This window comes from Euprymna scolopes, chromosome 3 (genome assembly GCF_053919585.1).
Source record: "Euprymna scolopes isolate OS-2025 chromosome 3, ASM5391958v1, whole genome shotgun sequence".
NCBI lineage: Eukaryota > Metazoa > Mollusca > Cephalopoda > Sepiida > Sepiolidae > Euprymna > Euprymna scolopes.
The window spans coordinates 41,384,552-41,397,838 of NC_136484.1; the positions used below are offsets into that span (position 1 = coordinate 41,384,552).

At 34.2% G+C, this 13,287-nt stretch overlaps 1 pseudogene; it reads left to right on the top strand.

Moving 5' to 3' along the window:
* The first annotated feature begins 5,403 nt into the window (after window positions 1–5,403).
* Window positions 5,404–5,532, top strand: LOC145263919 (U2 spliceosomal RNA; annotated as a pseudogene).
* Window positions 5,533–13,287: the final 7,755 nt, after the last annotated feature.

Sequence of the window (13,287 nt, forward strand, 5' to 3'; positions counted from 1 at the left end):
ACACACACACACAACACACACACACATAGATTGTTGATTTATTTTTTTATTAGCGATTCTGTAGTATTTTTCTTCTTTCTTTTCGCTCCCTGAGGCTCTTTAGAGAGGAGTTATCTTCCCTTTGTTTACATTTTAGTCGCCCCACATTTTTAGGACATATTATTTGTAATTATTGACTTATTATTTAAATATTTTATTTAAATATTATTACGTGCATATATGGATATTTATGGATAACTTTTATGCGCGTAATAATATTTAAATAAAATATTCAAATGATAAATTACATATATATAATACATGCACGTGTGTCTACGCACACATCAGTTATTAATCTCCAAACCAAATCGATAGCATATCTAAAATCAGCAGATTCCTGGGGACGTTTAAATGATTAAAATATTTTGCCTATTATAATAGTCTAATAAATAAATTAAAGCCAGTCTCATTTAGCTTTTATTTTGCATCATAGATAAACACATTTAAGGTAATTAATTCTATCTATATTTTAATACGATAGCATGTGTGTTATTTTGTGTGCCACGCTTACATCTTTTTTCTCCCAAGTGACTGTTGTTTAATTGTTATGCCTTCCATTTCTAGTAATAAATAATTTTACCAAGAATTCTTCATAAGATTTGGTTTCAATTTCGGTTTTGATTATAGTTGATGGCACTCAAGTAATCTATTTTTTTTATAAATAATTTTACCAAGAATTTTCCATATGTTTTGGTTTCGATTATAGCTGAAGGAACTCATTATATATATATATATATATATATATATATATATATATATATATATATATATATATATATATATATATATATATATATATATATTTCTTTTTATTCATAATTTTTGGTTTCAGTTTCGATTCAAGCTGATGTACCCAAGTCATATGGATAATTTTTTTTAATTATTTTTTGAAATCACAACTTTATAATATATAAGAATCAAAAAATAATTCACTCTATAATAATATATACGAAATCTGCATAAATTAAAATATCATATTTAAGCGTATTTTACGACCGGGCCATGCCAGGCGTCCCTGCTAGCTTAGATAAACACTTTTGCAGTTTTATCAAAAAATCTACAATAATATCAAGGGGTGTCCATTTATGCTGAACATCTCCAGAATGTCAACATCAATATATTACATATGAAAGAGTCTGCTGTGGAATTTCCACAGGTCTCGCTAGTTTTGATATAAATATCTGATTTTGATATATTCTTTAAAAGCTATTGTGTGTCCAATCGATTTTAGCCCTTACATACTTTATCCGGACCAATATTTTCATTTTGTTTAGTAATATTTTAGAGAATGTAGAAGGAGCCTATCCCTGTCAAAGGAAACTCCCCTATAGATGTTTACTTATAAATAGATGGAATTAGCTTTTTTATTAGTTACTAGCAAGGAGACCCGACCTTGCCCGGGATTGAATGATGAGCAACGAATGTTTCACACTCCCATATTTTTATTGTCATCAAAATCGGTGAAATCGCTCATTTTTCAATCAAATCGATTGATTTCCTGCTCTAGTTGGGGACCCATCGCGGTGCATTGGGAGGAAGCGTCACATGCTTTCCAACACTGACTCAGTCCACAATACGTTGCAGTCTACATTGCACTGTAGAGAACCTACTGTTGATTTTATAAACTTATTTTTATATTGCACAGTTCGAACTAAAGCTTAACATGCAAAAGTTAATTATCATGATTCTGTTGTGCTCAAAACATCAACATTCATTTCGAACGCGTCCCTGTCATATTAAAGAACCTAACGTTAATTTTATATGCCTGGCCTTTCTGTTTGTGCGGTGATAATGGCTTAAATTTACATTTAAAATGAAAAAGTCAAGTACCATTGTTTAGTTGTGCTTTAAACAGAAACATTCATTTTGAACGCGTCCCTGTCATATCAAAGAACCTACCGTTGATTTTATATGCCGGGCCTTTCTGCTTGTGTTGTAATAAAAATTATCAAATGCACTTTTGATGTTAGGCTGTATAAGACGTTAACTAAGTACCTTTTCTTTTGTCAAATTTTTTCGATTATCGATACTTGTCGAAGACATTCCGATATGAAACTTATCTAAGAACACTGCCAGATACATAAAGTACATTTGTGTGAAATTCCATAAAAATCGGCATTCATAAGGACTCATTCACTCACACATACACACACGCACATAAAATTTGATATTCAGATGTTGGGTAAATTTACCAATTTATTATGTAATGTTCTCTTCAAAAGTAAGTATTGTTAAATATTCATGTGGATAGAATTTCTAGTAGATATTATCAAATGAATATTAGGTAAGACATATGGGCTATCATTTTCGAAACAGGGGTCATGACATATCATTATGATAAAGTAAGATGAAAAGAAAGGAATTCTATAATATGTGGTCAGACGTGACATCATGTTACAGGAAAAAGGGCTGTCCACTTTTCCTGTAAATAAGAACATTAGATAAGTGGAAAATGAGATTAGGATAAGCCGAGACTCGAACCTGGTAAGCAAGGTTCAGAAATAGATTTAGAAATTGGAATGTTAAATATTGTTTGTATTGTAAAAAGAATTTGATTATTTGTTCCTTTATGAAAACTAAATTAAAAATGTCAGCTAAAAACAATGAACGATACAAATTAAAAATATATAGAAAAAATAGGTTAGGTAAAAAAAAATAGGTTAGGTAAAAAAAAATAGGTTAGGTAAAAAAAAAATAGGTTAGGTAAAAAAAAATAGGTTGGTTGAGCATTCTTTGTTTACAGAGGTGTGTTTTGGACAAACGTATGCTTAGCCACGTGAGTTGGTCATGTTTTGGAACCACGCATCTGACGTCATGGCAAAAAGGGAATTCTCAACATAGGAGCTAGTTTCAGTCAGATCAGGCAGTCGGGCAGTAAAGTTCAAACAGTCAGCAGAGTCGGTCGGAAAGAGCTGACATAATCAGAGGAGGGTCCCCTCAGAGACGAAGGAATAGAAGCTTAACCATGTAGAACCAATGTGAATTCCTGACGTCATCATCATTTCGACCGGTCAAATAAAATAAAGAATCACCATCGATATTTGTAACTGGTTGTCTTCGTGTCGTCATTCAACAAGTTGAGGTAATGTGTTAATCATTTTTAATATGAACTTTGTATAACCCCTTTCCAAGTAATGTGTCCCCCTCCGCCATCATAAGTAATGATTCGCCAGTCTGGTGTAAAAAAAAACAATAATACACATTCATTCAATAATGAATTCTCATCATCTCTGACTCTGTTATAAATACCATGTCTCCCTCATTGTTACCTCTGTATTACATGTACCCGATATATGATCCCCAAATATGATCCCCGCCCCCTGCTATGCATTAATCATATATGCAAGACTCACGGGATTCTAAGATCAGATTGGAGCAGTCTTGGCAGAGTGCCCTCACGATCAGGTATATCATAAATAGTCTGACAGAACGATAATATAATTAAACAAGATGTTTAACATAATTAACTCTCTTCTTCGTTCCCTCTCTCCTTAGCTTTAACGGTTAAACTCTCTAATGATAAATAAAGCGAGTGGGAGAGAATGGTTAAAATGATGTGGTTGTAATGTTAATTTTGTTTTTATTTTATGTTCACTTTTCCCGTGAAAATTAAATAAATAACTTCTTCAGTATTATGTAACTAATTAAATACCTTATTTTGAATGTATAAATAAAAATATTAAAAGTACTGATATTATTGTAGTTTAACACCCTCGGTTACCTCCTTCCGTAAAAAAAAATGAGATCCTACTTTTTTTTTAAACTGTGAAACTGTGAATAACTTTGCTTGAAGACAAAACAGCAACAACATTATATTAGAATTTAAAGTGACTGATTATTTTAGCATATGAAGTTAATGTAAAATTAACCCTCATTCCCAGGCCATGCTAGCGTTTTATACCATTTAACCATTTATATTTTCTATTTTAAATAAATTGTGTGCGTTATATTTTTGTGAGGTAAGTCCAATTCTTTTATGCAATTACATGTATTTTTTTTTTTTGGCTGGGAGCAAAGTGTAGTATCTGCTCTAATACTACATTTCACATTTTCTGACCTCGATCAGTGAAGGAGAAATCCTTCTAGTATGCGGCAATTTTTATTTTGTTTCTTATTCAGAGTGCCCCTTTTTGGGGAGTTGGATTTTCCCCACATAAAAAACCGACCTCGTGGGGAGGCAAGTAAATAGAAACTTAATTGGAAGAGTGACTATAACTCTTTTATCTTCTAAAACACACAGCTGTGGAATTCATTCTTCTTTATTATTAAGAAAGCATGTTAGATAGCTTTTGTTTCAGTGACATGACAGCAGCCAGTTGTCAAGACGTCGTGCAGAACAGAAAGACGTCAGTCAAGCAACAAATCGAAGATGCATGCATAGAGTTGAAATCTTGAGTAGAGATAGGTCGGTCGGTCGGTCTGTCGGTCGCTCTGTCCATAACACTTTTGTGCTTGGCCTTTTTGGTTAAGATCAAAGGTCTGTTGTTAATAGATGCTGTTCTTAGCTTTTTAAGTTTTTCTGAATTGAACTTTTTCCACACGCACACACAGACATCTTAATAATAATAATAAAAAAATTTGCACACACACACGCACACGCACACACGCACACACACACACACACACACGCACACACACACACACACACACACACACACACACACACACACACACACACAAAGAAATTGTATATATATCCTTTCTTGCAAAAACTCTGGGGTTTTCATGGGTTAGTTTAGAGTCCACAGAGTGAATGAGGTATTGTGGTAAATGTTGCAAGTCAAGAGTAAAGTCGCCAAAGACTCCATTTTCACTTTAGTTACAAAGACCCTACAACACTCACCTTCCCAGATCTTATAGGGCCTTGTGCCTAAATTTGTTTTGTCTTTTGGAGATTTTACTTTTAATTTATTTTGATTTTACATTGAATTATCTTGATTGTAATTTTCATTTTCTCGAAATAAATTATATATGAAGATCAAAGTGTAGTATCTGTTCCGGCAGATACTGCAAGCAAAGACCATATGTGGGGGTAACCCCACATATAAGACCTTGGTCAATGTAGGGGCAGCCCTTCATACCAATTGTCTCTATCCAGCTCCCCTACTCCCCGGAGAGCTAGTCCCCATTTCCCCTTCTCTCCTCACAGTAAAAATCGACCTTGGGCCTAATTTGCTCGGTGAGGAAGCAAATAAATACCAACCCCACATATAAGACCTTGGTCAATGTAGGTGCAACCCTTCATACCAATTGTCACTATCCAGCTCCCTTACTCCCCGGGGAGCTGGTCCCCATTTCCCCTTCACTCCTCACATTAAAAATCGGCCTTGTGCCTAATATGCTCGGTGGGGCAGCAAATAAATACTCTTTTCTTGGCCTTTTGGCCAAGATCAAAGTGTAGTATCTGTTCTTACTACATGCTGTACTTATCTTTGTAATATAAAGTGGGGGATCATTTTTCTGTATTAATTTAATGTAAAATGATCACCCACTTTACAACCAGTCAGTCTCAAAGCCATTCAAGTCATTCTCTAGATCATCCAGGTTGTTTTTGAAGGATTCCAGTTATTTTTTAAGCATTCAAGTCATTCTTAAGTTCATTAAAGTCATTTACTTTTTATTTATTTAAGTCATTTCAGCCCATTTTTCGGTCATTTTAGTTTATCTTTAAGAATTTCATGTCAATCCTACATTCACACATTCATTCATTATACGAGAGCACGCGACTAATGGCTATCGGCCTTGTTAATTAAAAAGTGACTGTAAAGAAGTAAACCATAAAAGTATAATGATCTGCCTGTTCTACAACTATTTTAATGGTGAATGCTCTGCTGAACTGCAAGCATTTGTATCCCCTCGACGTAAATACTACCGACAAACCCGACTAGCAGCTAAATCTTACTCTTATACAGTAGAGATCCTGGATGTAAGAGAGCTTTCTACTCCAATAGTTTCTTTCCCAGAATTGCTAGACTTTGGAATTCCCTTCCGGGTCCCTGCTTCCCCAACTATACTGACATGCAGAAGTTCAAGTGTAATGTGAGCAGACATCTTGCTGCCCAACTCCCTACATAATACCACTGCAGCTTATGTTCCTGGTAGTAGGCCCCTATTAAAATGGCAATGTGTCTTGTTTGGGGTGAAAATGTAATAAAATAAAAAAAAGATATCACAAGTTGTAAAATGTTACCAACATGGATGCTAACGGTACACACGTTTCCATGTAGACTTTGAATAAACAGATAAAACCGTTTTTACAGCACGCTAAAGACGCAAAAATATTTTATCGAAAGAAGGAAGAAAAATACTATTCAATTTTTTCCTACTTTCTTGTTCCTTTTTTTCTTTTAAAAGTTGAAACATTTCTTATTATGTTAGTATGCATGTTAATCTTTAAGCAAAAAAAAAAAAAAAAGCGCCAAGGCAATTAATGATTAAAAAAAAAAAGGAAAGAAATTGGATCTTATTTTTCTTATTTCTTTAAAAAAAAGAATATTTGCATCTTTAACGCGCTCTAAACGCAGTTTTATCTGTTTATTCCAAGTTTCTATCTATTGCTGTTTCCCTCGGTTAGCTGAAACCACTATTCATAATTTCCCCATTCTTTATCTGTGCCTAAACCTAAAAGTCGATTCTACGAATAAAACTTCTTTCTTAGAACTGCATGCCTATGGAACTCTGCTTTCCTGCCTACTTTCCAGCTAACTACAATATGGTCGTCTTCAAGTCCAACATAAACAAATTCTTGATGAGCCGTTTCCCTTAAGTAATGCAATTTACCAAATTTCCACTACTAACGATTACTACGATATTATCCCATTGACTACCGTACACTCATCAAGCCTTATCCTCGAGTGGCCTCCGGGCCTTGATAGGCGGTGACTCCTTCGTAAAGAAATGTGTTTGAAGTTAAGAAGAATAATTTCAATGCTGATTTTAATGGAAGACAGGTTTTCATTACTAAGAAAAATGGACCAATGGAAGCTTTATTATCGCATGATATTAAACCGTAAACTATAAAAATACAAAAAAAATAAGCAAAAATCTCTAACCAAAAATAGTCAAGACTATTAATATTTCATAATGTTTTTGATAGAAAAAAAATACTCAAAAAAGAAAAAATTTCTCAATTAATTCGATCGTGTCTAGAATCGCTTTAAACAATTTTGTTTTATTTTTATATTTACTTACTTGGGCAGATTGGAAACTAAAAAATTAAAAATAGATTTTTTTCCTCTACTGTGTCTTTTTTCATTGCAATGAACGGAAATTAAAGAAATTCATAAAAAGAAAACGTTATAATAATACGAGAAAAGTACTCGTCAAGAATTCATCCATAATTCTCCGCACAGTCTTGAACCACTTTTATGCTTCAATACAAAGATTAAAATCAAAATATAATGATACTAAACATTACGTATTGAATCCTTATTTCGACATTAATCGAAATACATTACATTATCTTGGTTCTAGAAAATTTCCAAAATTTAAGGCTTAAATTTAAAAGGTCTTACTGAGGGAGTGAATTTCAGAGAATCTTGTTTACTTAATGTTTAACGAATATAGATTGCAATAACCCTTATCCCTGAGTGGCTTTCGGGCCTTGATAAGTGGTGATCACTGTGTAAAAAAAAAAAATAATGCAAAATATTTGATTCTGAAATCAACCGCCGAAATGGGTATGACAGAATCCGTGGTGAAGAAAGTGTTAAATTTCCCCACGCATCCTAATTTACTCAATTTGGAGAAAGCTGCACGGGATAAAGGGTCAGCATGCTTGTATCAATTTATCGATAGAGCAAAAAAAAAAGAGCAGACACCTCAAAGAATCATGTTTACTGCAAAGCGAAGAATGGACGTGTTACCGGGAATCTCGGAATTGGACGATGACCTATCTTGAATATTTTATTTTTGTGGATCATTCATCTCATTCGGATTATACCATTTCTAAGAAATAAGCATTCTGTGATTATTAATCCCCCCCCTTTTTTATCCCGACTCCGTCCTCTCCCAATGAATAGCCGAACTCAAATCTTCAGACATTTGTTTTCATTTGACTAAATATCTGAATATAATATAAAAAAAAGAAGAGAGAGAGAGAGAGAGAGAGAGAGAGAGAGAGAGAGAGAGAGAGAGAGAGAGAGAGAAATGATACATTGGTTAACTTGCGCACTTCTTTCTTTTGCACGGTTTTGTTTTGCCCCGTTGAGACATTGCATTCTATTTTTTGTTTAAAAGAGAAAAAGAAAGAAAGACATTTGTTAACTAACGAACTTCCTTCCGTTGCATCATTTGTTTTTGACCCATTGGGACATTGCACTTTGTTTTGTTTTGTGTTTATTGAATTTTATTGCACAATAAAATAGGTGATGTATATATAAATACATATGTATAATCTTGTTATGTCCGGTCATTTTTTTCTTGTCTTGTCGAATTTTGCTCTGGGTTATTTCGCGACGATACTGATCAAAGAACCTAGGATTACCTTGCCATTTCGGTCGTAACATCCTACGACCGGCATATTATATTTTTTTCTTTACTTAACACGATACGAAATCGGATATAAATTCCAAGTTGGAATCATCGATGGTGTATCGTAACTTATTTATTCACACATTATTTCACCTAAAACTCTTTAAAACTGAAATTTGGGGGACATTTCTTAATTGATGTCTAATACCTATTAGTTTTATTATTGTTGGAGATATATGACCAACCTCGAAAATATAATATTTAATATAATCTATATTATAAATCTTACCTGTCTGCTTAAATGTACGTAGTATGTATGTGTGTAAGGTTGTATGTCTGCCTAAAACTTTCGACAGATGCGACAGATTTTTACCAGCTCGGGATCGTTTTGAAGCACGACCCTTCGTTCGACAAATATAAAAAAAAATTGGATAAAAACATTAATTCCTTCACCCTCAACTGGGCACATTTCTACAGGGAGGGGTCGCTTTTTTCGCCGATATTTTCGAAAGTCATCCCATCTTTTCGATTGACTAGCCTTAATTTAAACCTTCGCCACTTCCGGTTCGGCAATGGATGCAACGGCAAAGACGTCACGTTCTTTTTTTTTGGGGGGGGGTCACGTTCTTTCCCTCCTTCGCGGTACGAGTTCCAGCTTACCTGCCTACTACCATTTTTTTTTTTTTTTTGCTCAACACACACCTTCAAACACCCGGGCCACGCCGGGCACCCAGGCGAGTTGCTAAATAATTAATTCATGCCAGTGGTAGACTCCCAAAATGGGACGAATTATGTGCAACTGTGTGGGGGGAAAATGTATGTTGAAAAGAAGTTTAAGTTCTTAGAGAAAGTGAAAAAATGGTAATTGTTCTTTGAGATCCGTAAGAGGTGTTTATTAAGAATTACTAGCTGAATACATCTGTTATCTGCTTCTATTTCTGGTTCCATCTGCATCTCTCGGCGTCTGTCTTTGCTTGTTTCTCGTTCTATGACTTATTTTTCACCTTTCATCAGAATCATTCTTAAACTGGTGATTGGTTAATTTGCAAATGGTCAGCGCTAATGTACGTTTTTATTTTGCTTTTTCATGTCGTTAACCAGGCGTGAAAGTTATCTAGACGATGCTTGCATAGTCGTAACGTTCGACTTCTCATAGATACACTTCACTCAGATATAATTGCTTTTGCACAGTGTCACGTTATACATGTAAATCGTTTAATGGTATCGATCTTTCTTCCATTACAGGAAGATGTAGCAGTTAATCAGAAAGCGAAGATAAACAGATCAATGGACGGAAGTAGTGTACTTTAACCCCACGAAAAATGTTTAAGAAACTCATTGCCATTCTCTGGTAGGAACACCTCAGGCGTTAACCCGTCCGCTCTTCTTTACATCGAAATTCCAACTCGACTCTATGTCCAGCCAACCTGATCACGTGGAAACAACCACGTCCTTCTGGTCGGCTAGTTTTAGAATTTCCGGTATAACTTGTCCATTTTATATCTGAATAATGTTTTGACAACTTTTATCAAAACATATTTTCACATCTTATCTCTTGTTTACCTCACCAGATAGCTAGATTGAGATAGATAGATAGATAGATAGATAGATAGATCGACAGACAGATAAATAACAAACAATTTCTTGTGTTCCACAACCACGTAACTTAAGTACCCAATATCTTTCTGGTCCTGGATATGACCTTAAACTATATGCAATGATGAGCCCAAGCTTTAATTGCCATTTCTCCTAGGTCCACTCTAATCCGGAGTAGTAGTACCTGTTAGAGTCCCAACTATGGGTTAATTAGAAACCGACTTGAAAAAAAACCCACATTCTATAAAAACGTTTTTCTTAAATCACTGTATTCGGCATTAAATAACCTGAAAAGGGTTGATATGCCGTAAAACAAAAACAACCAACCAACGATATCTTTCTAATACTCTACGTTCTGTTATCAAAAACCCCCAACTGCAAAGCATGGCACACAGCTGACACAACTCGCCAATTCAATAGTCAAGTCCAAAATCCAACTACAAAACACGACACACAGCCACACAACTGACACAACTCGCCAATTCAATAGTCAATCCCAAAATCCACCCTTCTGAAAAATCAGACTCTTATTTTATATGCAACCGGAATCATCTCATTTGCATATTGAGTATGCATATAAAAAGGCGGTCATTTCTTTTTTTTTCTTTTCTTTTTACTCCTTCTGTCTGCACGGGATCGTACAAATTAACGGAAGAAGAGAATTGTTACAAATTAAATGACTATATAACAACTAGGAAAATACAGAGGAAATCAATGTCAACAATAGAATTTTTGGATTCATATATGACTAGTTTTTGCGAGACATACAAACACACACACACGTTTTGCTTTTTATATATTAGATGATGATCATTGAATGGCGATAAACAAAAGATGGTTGGACATTCATAATTGATATTTAGTGGACAAGTCAGTGCATTTTATTAGTACTAAACAGTTGAAATTTGGAAACAATTGTGAATGTTAGGAATGACTAGCATGGATACCCGGCGTTACCTGGGTGGACATGAAGTTCGGTTTAGACACAGCTGCTAACTCCATCATTATCCCCACAACAATTTCAAAAATATAAGAACGGATAAAAACATGTAAATGTAATCGCCCAGAAAAAGAAAAAGTACGCGACCCCCCCCCCCATCAGAAGAAAGATACGAAGATAAGAAGCTATTCTCCAGATATTGAGCACTTAAGCGAACTTCTTTAATGCTGCCTCAGTCTAAAAAGATTTCTCGTTACGGTCTGTTGGAACGAAAACAAACTGAAAATAATTCAGTTTTATAAATAACAAAGTAGAATTTGTATTAAAAGAAAAAGAAATTAGCAGTTACGATATCAAAAAATCACATTACGTACTCCTTCAAATAAGAAAAATGTTTTATTTTAATGTAATTAACCGCCGATAAAAAATGCCAAATAAAAATATTTAACCCTGTTTAAATGTTAAAACTGTAAAAAAGAAATAAATGTATATGGAAAGTGTTTTTATCGTCATTGGATTAAAATTTTAAATAAAAACTTATTCAGTTTACTTAAACCTCTGACAAAAGAAAATCGAAATAAAGAAATTGTTTTTCATTTTAACATAATTATCGGTTAAAATTACAAAATAACCCTTAAAAAAAGACAAAACAGCACTGTTTAAAAAAAAAAGACCACCGTTAGGTGTACATGAACATCAAAACTAAAGCTTACGAAGCAACCTCCTAATCCACTAGCCCACAACGCTGATTGGAAAATAACGTTGGAAATTCTTTTATTCAAACTAACTAAAAAAATAATGCTTGACGCGTGCGCAGTCATTTAGAAATCGTTTATGAAGTTCGGTTTTGACACAGCTGCTAACTCCATAAGCCATTTCAAAAAATAAAAGAACGGATAAAAACATGAAAATTTAATTGCACAAAAAAGAAAGATTTCTTGTTACGGTCTGTTGCAACGAAAACAAACTGAAAATAATTCTGTTTTAAAAATAACAAAATAGAATTTGTTTTAACCTAAATAACCGTTATAAAATGATTAGTTATGACTTAATACGTTAAAAGAAAAAAAATAGTATTTACGATGTCAAAAAATAACCCTCAAAATAACAAAAATGTTTTGTTTTAATTAAAAAAAATGCCAAATGAAAATCTTCTAACCCTATTTAATTATTAAAACTGTAAAATAAAAAATGTAAACGATATAAAGTTTGTTTGCTTTTAACCTTCAATTTATTTAAACCTCTGATAAAAAATCGAAATAAGGAAATTGTTTTTTTGATTTAATTTTAATAAAAAGTTACAAAACAACGCTGGTTAAAAAAAGACCACCGTCAAACGTCAAAACTAAAGCTTACAAAGCAATCTCCTAATCCACTGGCCCACAACGCTGATTGCAAAATAACGTTGGAATTCTTTTTATTTAAACCAATTCAAAAAGTAATGCTTGACGCATGCGCAGTCGTTTAGAAGTCGTTTAAAAAAAGAGAATTTCACTGACTCTCCCTTCGTTTTAAACTTTATTACTCTATGAAATAATTGACCATTTTTTTTTCTAATTCTCGTATATTCTACGGTCGAGGGATCGACCTTTCACATGGCACCGGTTTGGACAAGGTCTGATGCGGCTGACAAATGTTTTAGCAAGACATAGGAACACACACACACACACACACACACACACACACACACACGCACGCACGCACGCACGCACGCACACGCGCGCGCGCAAACCGACGTCTGAAATTTATATTATAGACTAGCCTGGGTGCCTGACGTTGTTCGGGTGTTTGGAGGTGCGTGATGAGCAAAAACAAAAAAAGTGGTAGTAAGCAGGCAGGCTCGAACCCGTACCGTAAATGAGGAAAAGAACGTGAAAAAAAGTGCCATCTTTGCTATTGCGTCCATCGCCAAACCGGAAGTGGCGAATGTTTAAATTAAGGTTAGTCAATCAAAAAGAGGGGATGACTTTCGAAAATATCGGCGAAAAAAGCGACCCCTACTTGTAGAAAAGTAACCAGTTTAGAGTGACAGAATTAATGTTTTTAGACAATTTTTCGATATTTGTCGTCCGAAGGTTCGAGCTTCAAAACGATACCAATTTCGTGAAAATCCGTCACATCTGTGAAAAGTTTTAGGCAGACATACAAACATACATAAATACATACATTTAAGCAGACAGGTGAGATGTATATAATAGATTTCTATGATGGTAGTTTTGGAAGACTTACATTGTACTACT